We start from the raw sequence: 10,091 nt of genomic DNA on the forward strand, positions 1-10,091 counted from the left end.
GTAGAGATGGGGTCTTGCTATGTTGCCGAGGCTTGTCTTGAACTTCTGAGCTCAAGCGATCCTCCTACCTCAGCTTCCCAAAGGGGATTGGTGAGTTCTAAGAGCAGCTTACAATATGATTTTTAACGTGTGTTGTCTATGATCATAGAGTCAGATAGACATGGAAAGAGGGCCTTTTCTGCCTTGTGCCTCTTTCCATGTCTATTCTAAGGACCAGGATTGCCTTGAGACCAACACTGTGAGAGGCCTGACTCAGTATCCACAGATACTCTATCTGCACATTGCAGAGCACTAAGCCAGTCAGCCTTTTCAGCCCCAGATGAGTCAATTTCATGGACTTTCAGCATCTCCGTGTGGATGTTTCCAGGCACCTCAAACTCACCATGCTCAAGGGTGGATCTAATCTCTTTTCTCACTTAGTTTTCCCCCGCCCCACCATGGAAAGTAGGTAGGAAACACTAGATTTCTTCAATGTAACCCCCACAAACAGAAACCTGGTGACTTCTTTTTGTTTGTTTGTTTTTGAGATGGAGTCTCACTTTGTTGCTCAGGCTGGAGTACAGTGATGTGATCTCAGCTCACAGCAACCTCTGCCTCCCAGGTTCAAGGGACTCTCCTGCCTCAGCCTCCTGAGTAGCTGGGATTACAGGTGCCTGCCACCATGCCCAGCTAATTTTTGTATTTTTAGTAGAGATGGGGTTTCACCATGTTGGCCAGGCTGGTCTTGAACTCCTGACCTCAAGTGATCTGCCCACCTCAGCCTCCCAAATTGCTGGGATTACAGACTTGAGCCAACGCGCCCGGCCCTGGAGACCTCTTAGCATCTTCCCTTTTTGCTTTTTCCGACTTCAAACTATTTGAATACTCTGTGTGACACATCAGTGAACAAAATGAAGTCTTGTTGCCTAGTTGAGAAAAATGGAAAATCAACAAAAGGTAAATCTGGGAAAGACTTTTTATTTAAATATCTCTCTTTGAAAGGAGATATTAAAAAATTGAGAAAATGGGGAGTGGTACTGGTGATGAGGAACGTGGGGAGGGAATTCTGAAATCTCCAGCTCTGATTTGCAGGGAAGGTTTGAGAATAAAGAGCTCCAAGAGCTGTTTGACTCATGTTGCCCGATCCTGAAATCCAGAAGTCCCCTGGCAGGAAACCCTCTGGAGACAACAGACTAAACCATCCTGCCATTGTCAGCCTCACAAGGGGCTCAGCAACTCAGCAAAAGGAAGTTGTTTTTTTGTATTGCACTTTTTTTTTTGTCTTAAAGAGATATCCTTCTTAATAGTTACATTAATGTCTTGAATAAAGATGAGAGTGTATGTCAACTTGGAAAAGACAGCAACCATGCTAGATGTCAGAATCAGAATCTCAAAACATCTTAACATAAGGTTAAAGTAAGGGAGAAACAACAGAAGAGAAAATTAATAGGAGCAAAGGTAAAATTTTGCACTGAGGTTCAAAAAGCCATTTGTAGAAGTGCAGAACGGGAAGACGTGGCTGAACAGGGCCTCACACTTTTCAAGCTTGTTCTTGATGTTCTCTCCATCACGGTATGCTAACTGCTGTAATGACAGTGCCCAAGTCTCAGTGATTTCAAGACATCCTGTGGGGAAGAAAGTGTGGAAGGGGCCAGGCACAGTGCCTTGTTCCTGAAACTTCGGCACTTTGGGAGGCCAAGATGGAAAGATCGCTTGCGCCCAGGAGTTCAAGACCAGCCTGGGTAACATAGCGAGACCTTGCCTCTACTAAAAATAAAAATAAAAATAAAAATAAATCAGCTGGTCATGGTGGCATGTGCCTGTAGTCCTAGCTTCTCGGGAGGCTGAGATGGAAGAACACAGGAAGTCAAGGCTGCAGTGCACGATTATCGTGCAACCGCACTCAGCCTGGGTGTCAGAGTGAGATTCTGTCTCAAAAAAAGTGTGGAAGGGATAACAGTGCTGGCTCAATTGATTGCTTCCTGTAAGGCTTAAGACAGTTCCATTAACATGTGCCCAGTAAAAGGATTTTTAGATAATATTATCTAATTTTAACTAAGTTAACCCTCATATTGGAAAAATGGCTTTAAAACTATTTCTGTAAAAAAATAGGTAAAAGAAAGACAACAGCAAAATAAACCTAAAGAAAATGGCAGAGCAAACTCTTTTATTATAAATAAAAATTCTACATCGGCCACAATATGAGGTTAAAAAAAAAGAATGATAGGATAATTAGACCAGCAAGTAGTCCCTTCAAATCCAAAGTTATCAAGAAGATCATTTAAATTATGAATTTGTATCCACTGCCATTAATGATAAAATTCTCCCTGAGTTGGCTGGTCTTGAGATGTTAACTAGTAATAATAAAAAGTTATTATGATTAACAAGATATTTGAAGGTCAAACATTCAAAAACAAAGACAATTTCAGCAGTTTTTCAGATGCTTAAAGTTATATGAACCAACCCAGTTTTTGAGAAATTTCACAAAACCTACTAATAATTGCTCAGAAACTTCTTTCGAGTTTTTGTTATTTTACAGTTAAGGAACAAAAGCCACAAACCATTGGGGTCTCTGGTTCTTCCTGCCACAACAAAAAATGTTGAAATAATTGTAAAACAAAAGGCCAAAAACTAAAATTCACTTTTTTTGTCAGCAATTTTTTTTGGGAAGTCACATAGTAAACATTACTGAAGATATGAAGAAAGAACTTAGTTATTGGCCATGCATTTGGGTGAAAGTATAAGGTACTACCATGTCTCAGCTTATGGCATTTTTTGGATTCTATTTCATTAGTTACATTCTTAAAGAGCTGCTTTGCTTTTTTGTTTTGTTTTGTTTTGTTGTTGTTGCTGTTGTTTTGTTTTTGAGACGGAGTCTCACTCTGTCGCCCAGGCTGGAGTGCAGTGGCCGGATCTCTGCTCACTGCAAGCTCCGCCTCCCGGGTTTACGCCATTCATTCTCCTGCCTCAGCCTCCCAAGTAGCTGGGACTGCAGACGCCCGCCACCTCGCCCAGCTAGTTTTTTGTATTTTTTAGTAGAGACAGGGTTTCACCGTGTTAGCCAGGATGGTCTTGACCTCCTGACCTCGTGATCCGCCCGTCTCGGCCTTCCAAAGTGCTGGGATTACAGAGCCACTGCGCCCGGCCTTTTTTTTTTTTTGAGACAGAGTTTTGCTCTTGTCGCCCAGCTGGAATGCAATGGCGCAATCTCTGCGCACTGGGGAACCTCTGCCTCCTGGGTTCAAGTGATTCTCCTGCCTCAGCCTCCTGAGCAGCTGGGATTACAGGCGCCTGCCACCACGCCCAGCTAATTTTTGTATTTTTAGTAGAGATGGTGTTTCATCATGTTGGCCAGGCTGGTCTTGAATTGCTGATCTCAGGTGATCCACTCGCCTTGACCTCCCAAAGTGCTGGGATTACAGGCGTGAGCCACTGCGCCCGGCCAAAGAACTGCTTTTTAACAAAGCACTTTAAAGAAAAAATCATACTGGAAAATCAGACTAAAGAATATCTCAATGATAAATAATTTCTTTTTAAAAAACAATATTTTATGGGAAAACTTTTAAAGTATAACCACTGAATTTATAATAATAAAAGGCATTCCTGCAGAGAAACAACAAGATTTCTGGAAACCTTGACAGAGATATTCATCTCAGTGGTGTTCATCCAATGTGTCATTCACTGGGGAGCTAATGCACCAAGAAATTGATGCTAGAATGTGCATAATACTCTTGATATCAACAATGCAATTTGTTTCAAAGAAAACCTGTAAGCAGCAGAACTTTAGAAGGTTATAATGAGATAGAAAGTCTTTTGAGATTGCATCATAATCCTTCTTCTTCTTCTACCCAATATTGATTTTCTCCTCTTCTCTTCTAGGGGTATTATTCCCAAGAACACTCCCTAATGCGATCCCTATGTGCTAATCTCCATCTCAGAGTCTGCTTTCCAGAAGACCCACTTGCAGTGGTGGCAGGAGTGTCCAAGAAAGCACATGCCCATGTAAGATTCTGCAGCTGCCAACCACTGACCAGCTAGCAGTGAGAACCCAGATAACCAAGGTGCCCTCGAAAAAGTGACACTTAATCTGACCCCTATAGGCGCAGTTAGTCAGGCCAAGAAGTATTGGTAGGAAGAAGAAGAGAAATATTCCAAGCAAGAACCAATTGTGGGCAAATCCCAAAGGAATAAAGAGTGAGTTACGATCACGGAATTAAAAGAAGTTTCTTGCGACTGTGCGTCAGGTTATTAGAGGGAGACAGCAAGAGGGCATACAGCCTGAGATGAGGCTGAGGAGGCAAGCAAGGGGATATGCAAATTTATCTGGAAGAGGCCAGGCATGGTGGCTCACACTTGTAATCCCAGCACTTTGGGAGGCTGAGGTGGGTGGATCACCTGAGGTCAGGAGTTTGAGACCAGTCTGGCCAACGTGGTGAAATCCTGTCTCTTACTAAAAATACAAAAATTAGCTGGATGCAGTGGCACGTGCCACTATTCTCAGCTACTCGGGAGACTGAGGCTGGAGAAACGCTTGAACCCAGGAGGTGGAGGTTGTAGTGAGCCAAGATTGTGCCACTGCACTCCAGCCTGGGCAACAGAGTGAGACTCCATCTCAAAAAAAAAAAAAAAGAAGATTTATCTGGAAGACAATGGAAGGCGAGATGAGGCGAAGGGAGCAAGGGAGTGACTTTCAGAGTTTGAGCTGGACAACTAGACAAGGCAGAGATTATCTAAACTTTGTGGAAGGAGGAGCCTTGTCTGTGCTGCTATATTCCCAATGCCCAGCACTAGTCTGGTAGGTCTTCCATAAATATTTGTTGAGTAAATGAATGAATGCGTAGATGAATAAGCCAGGAAGTTAAGATGATAAATTCACTTTTGGACACAGAAATTTTTTTTTTTTTTTTTTGAGACGGAGTCTAGCTCTGTCGCCCAGGCTGGAGTGCAGTGGCGTGATATTGGCTCACTGCAACCTCCACCTCCCGGGTTCACGACATTCTCCTGTGTCAGCCTCCCGAGTAGCTGGGACTACAGGTGCCCACCACCATGCCTGGCTAATGTTTTGTACTTTTAGTAGAGACGGGGTTTCACATGTTAGCCAGGATGGTCTCCATCTCCTGACCTCATGATCCGCCCTGCCTCAGCCTCCCAAAGTGCTGGGATTACAGGCATGAGCCACCATGCCTGGCCCTGGTCACAGAGAATTTTGAGTGCCCATGGGTCCTCTTTTGAAAGTGTACTCTGGGGATTATATAACCTTTTGTTCAATTCTGAAGATAACCAGTGAAAAAATAACTCCTGTGTTCTTATTTTGAGACTATTATTCTCCCCCCGCATGTAGAAGTTTGAAGTCCCCATAAGACCTGTGTAATTAATACCTAATCACTTTGAACCGAATTTGATTTTAAAAATGAGAGTGGCTGAGTATTGATCTTAACTAATGGAGAAACTGCTTGACTCTTGCAATCATCCAAATCCCTTTATCTTGTTTCAACCACAAGGCACATAATTATCTTTTTTTTTCTTATGTTTAAATTTTGGAACTTGAGCCTAACATGTCATATGCATATCACATTAAGGTGTTGTGGTCAAAGTTAACCGTAAAGATATGGCACTTTTAAATGGACAAAAAAGGCTAGCTAATGAGTAGAAGGAAAATCAAAGAATAGACGGGAATCCAAGGATTTTTACTGCCATCCAGTGGTGGTGCTCTCAGGCAAAAATGATGAAAAGTCCCCAGACAGTCTTTATGTTTTCCACTGCCAAGTCCCAAATGCATTCATTCAAGCTCAGTGACTCACTTGCAATGCTAGCCTACCACACAAGTTTGTATTGTGTTTTCTCGATTTCAAAAGTAGTAACTTCATTTGGTCCTCTTGTGATCCTGAAGAAGATTATAGGCTTCCATAAGCAGCCAGTTTAAGAGTTACTTGGGCCAGGCGCAGTGGCTCATGCCTGTAATCCCAGCACTTTGGGAGGCCAAGGTGGGTGCATCACCTGAGGCTGGGAGTTCAAGACCAGCCTGACCAACACGGACAAACCCCTTCTCTACTAAATATACAAGATTAGCCAGGCGTGGTGGCACATGCCTGTAATCCCAGCTACTCAGGAGGCTGAGGCAGCTGAATTGCTTCAACCCGGGAGGCGGAGGTTGTGGTGAGCCGAGATCGTGCCATTGCACTCCAGCCTGGGCAACAAGAGCAAAACTGTCTCAGAGTTACTTGTACTTAATGAGGGGAGAATCTGACTCATTAAAGCCCTCGTGTTTGCCGGCACACTCAACCCCTTCTTACTTTCCCAAGCCCACGGCATATTCACAACCTTATAGAGAGTGAACCTCACAGATTCACCTTTAAGTCCCAACTGGTCATTTCAAAGTTATTTTTTGTCTGTGATTTTATAATTGTTGGCTCCTAGATGGATGGCTCAGAACCCATGGAAACAAAAAAAGGAACGCCCGGCCCTGGTCGTAGAGAATTTTGAGTGCCTGTGGGTCCTCTTTTGAAAGTGTCCTCTGGGGATTATATAACCTTTTGTTCAATTCTGAAGATATTCGTAACACACTGATATTAAACAAGAAAGCACCTTTGCCAACCCCCTAGAGAAAAATAAATAAAATTGTTATCACCAGATTTAGTCTAAAAGAAAAATAATTGGCCGAAGCATAGCATGCGTGTTTTACAAACTGCACTTTTTTGGCCTTGACAAACACCATCCAGTTTACCCAAAGTTCATAAAAGGTTAATGTTTTCTGCTTTTGAAATGCAAATGTACTATTCTCTGTGTGCTAATGTGGCCTCTTAACCAGGGTTTGATTTTTTTGTGCCCATCCACCACTTTGCTCAAAGTCGTAGTCTCAGGCAGTGACATCATTTCTTGACACTAAAAACAAACACCACCCAGATCTCTGTTTGCTTTCTCCTGCAGGTTTGTAGGCCATCGAAGCAGTGCCGATGGGTAAGGGCACAGAGACCACAGGGTTTTGCTTGTACCCACTGGTTCAAGCAGCTGGTTCCCAGGGACTGGCCCAGACCAAAACAAAACAAAAAAATAACTTCCAGAGAATGCTGTGCCAACTCTACATAAAATTCGTAAGAATGTGAAGATGAAGGCACACAGGTGGCATCCAATATAAGGTCAATATCTATATTTAATCCACATCTATATCTCTATTTACTTATTTACTGAAATATAAGGCATGCCAATTTTACAAGAAAATTCTGGGGAAAAAAATCAAAGTAGTTTTCTTCCCACTTGTTTTAAACAGTTTTTTAAGTGATTCTACAGATACAGTATGCTGTATACAGGTGTCCAAATGAAAACCACTGGTTATGGTTATGTAACAATGTTCTACTAATTCTACAAATATATATAATATCACGTGATTAAAAATAAATATTTCAGTTGGGTGTGGTGGCTCACACCTGTAACCCTAGCACTTTGGGAGGTTAAGGCGGGCGGATCACCTGAGGTCAGGAGTTTGAGACCAGCCTGGCCAACATGACGAAACCCTGTCTCTACTAAAAAAAAAAAAAACAAAATTAGCCAGACATCGTGGTGCACACCTGTAATCCCAGCTACTTGGGAGACTGAGGCAAGAGAATCGCTTGAACCCGGGAGGCAGAGGTTGCAGTGAGCCGAGATTGCTCCAATGCACTCTAGCCTGGGTGACAGAGTGAGACTCTGAAAAAGAAAGGGAAGGGGAGGGGAGGGAAGGGGAGGGAAGGGAAGGGGACAGAGTGAGACTGAAAAAGAAAGGGAAAGGAAAGGAAGGGAAGGGAAGGGAGGGAAGGAGAGAGAGAAAGATTTCAGCATTTGTGACTTTTGGCACTGAGTAGACTATAAAACAGAATGAATTAATTTGTAAATGAAATCCTATAAATCCTATAATCCTCCATAGAATACTATATAGTATTCAATACAATCTTCCAACAAATAATGGAAAGCAAAAGTAAATAACTTGAAATAAATTTGAATGAACTTTCATAAACACAATAGAAATCAACTAGCAAAACAGAATATATATGAACAATATTCTTTTTTTTTTTTTTTTTGAGATGGAGTTTTGCTTTTGTCACCCAGGGTGAAGTGCAGTGGCACAATCTCAGCTCCCTGCCAACTTTGCCTCCTGGGTTCAAGCAATTCTCCCGCCTCAGCCTCCTGAGCAGCTGGAATTATAGGCCTCTACCACCACGCCTGGCTAATTTTTGTATTTTTAGTAGAGGTGGGGTTTCACCATGTTGGCCAGGCTGGTCTTGAACTCCCAACTTCAAGTGATCCACCTGCCTTGGCCTCCCAAAGTGCTGGGATTAAAGGTGTGAGCCACCGTTCCTGGCCAACAATTTTCTATACAATAGCCAAAGTACCTGAAACCAGAGGCATCAGCAAAAACTTGGGACAAAGCATCCAGCAAGAAAACAATGTGATGGATGCCTATTTCATGCTAATACACACAGTAAAGTAAATATTTGACTGTTAGTATACAATAAACACAAAGAAAAATTAATGGATTCTAATACAATTGGACTCTTACACTACAGCAGTGCAGTGCTTCCATCGGCTCACTGGACAACATCCACTTGCTATGCTCTGCTGCTAGAGAATCTCACTATTGCTATTGTCTTCCTGTTTCCTACTTCTCTTCTCCCTCCCTCATCCCCACTCCAGGTTGTTGAGCATTTTGTCTTCAATATAGGCACATTGCGTGGTGGTGTGGAGTGGGTATGCTGCCAAAATAAATGAAGTAACTTTGCCCTTCCTAGATGCTAGGATACTGCATTTTTCTGTCCAATGTCTCTCTGAACGGAACGTTTCCTAGGCTAACTCCACTGAAAATATGTTTAACTCGTGGTTTTAATTTTGCACCAAGCTAGGTACTTGGAGTTACATACTGCTTAAGAGAAATCAAATTATAATTTCCAGTAATTGGCTAACTTAATTTCCTGGCTAAAGGAGGAATAATAAAATATCTTATTATTTCAACAAATCAATGAAACATTTTGATAATCTTGAGGGGCCTGGGTTTCTGGGATGACCCATTGCGTAATGCTGTCAAGCAGAGGCCAGTTCAGGCATGTTTCAGAGACAGAGATTTATTCTTGAGTTATAATTGGTTTCTGTGGACAACAAAAGCAAAAGGAATTTTTTCTTTGGCTGCCAAAAAAAAAAAAACCTCAATAAAATTCAACACTTATATTCACATTAAGCCCATTACCAGATTAGGGATGAAAGGAACATTCTTTACCCTAGAAAAGGTATACATAAAAACATTTAAGCACGCATTATATTTAATAGAGCAACAGTAAAAGGATTTTCTTTAAAACCAGTATACCTGCTATCACCACTCTATAATTCAACATTGCCCTCTAAGTTTTAACTAGTTTAATAGACATGAAAATTAAAAATATGAAGACTGGAAAGGAAGAAACAAAATTGCCATTCACAGAATCCCCAAATAATCTTAGGGTAAATTATTTGAACTGAGAAGAGCATTTAGCAAGGTTGGGATCAGTATCTAAAAGTCAATTGTATTTCAGTACACCAGAAACAAACTATCAAACACAAATCTTTAAAAATAATAACATTTCCAACAGCAACAAAATATAATACTTAGAATAAATCTAAAATATTAGTAAAACCTCTATGAAGAAAATTATAAATATTTATGACAAATATTAAATGAAATCTAAGTAAATGTCATGGACAAGAAGACTCAATATTGTAAATATGTTGTTTCCCCTCAAACTATCTATAGAATCAATGTAATTCTAATAAAAATCCCAACAGGGTTTTTTTTTTTTTTTAACTGAAACAGATCCTAAATTTATAAAAAGCAATGGGTTTAAGAGAATGAAAAGAGAAGCCACAGACTGGGAGAAAATCTTTGTAAAACATGTATCTGGTAAAAGATATATGGAAAATATACAAAGAACTCCTAAAACCCAACAATAAGAAAATGAACAACCCAATTAAAAAAAAATGGACAGAAGACCTGAAAAGATACAGTATTTCACCAAGATATACAGATGGCAAATAAGCAGTGAAAATATGTTCTATATCATATGTCACTAGCAAGTTGCAAATTAAAACGAGATACCCTACACACCTATTAG

The 10,091-nt window shown here is 41.1% G+C and overlaps 1 long non-coding RNA gene across 1 annotated transcript; it reads left to right on the plus strand.

Annotated features, from left to right (window-relative positions):
• The first annotated feature begins 841 nt into the window (after window positions 1–841).
• Window positions 842–4,377, plus strand: LOC117063009. The gene is made up of 3 exons (XR_004428666.1): window positions 842–936; window positions 1,072–1,076; window positions 3,875–4,377. It is a non-coding gene; the product is annotated as an uncharacterized LOC117063009 (long non-coding RNA).
• The last annotated feature ends 5,714 nt before the right edge of the window (window positions 4,378–10,091 follow it).

This window comes from Trachypithecus francoisi, unplaced genomic scaffold (assembly GCF_009764315.1).
Source record: "Trachypithecus francoisi isolate TF-2019V2 unplaced genomic scaffold, Tfra_2.0 Lachesis_group17, whole genome shotgun sequence".
Classification (NCBI taxonomy): Eukaryota; Metazoa; Chordata; class Mammalia; order Primates; family Cercopithecidae; genus Trachypithecus; species Trachypithecus francoisi.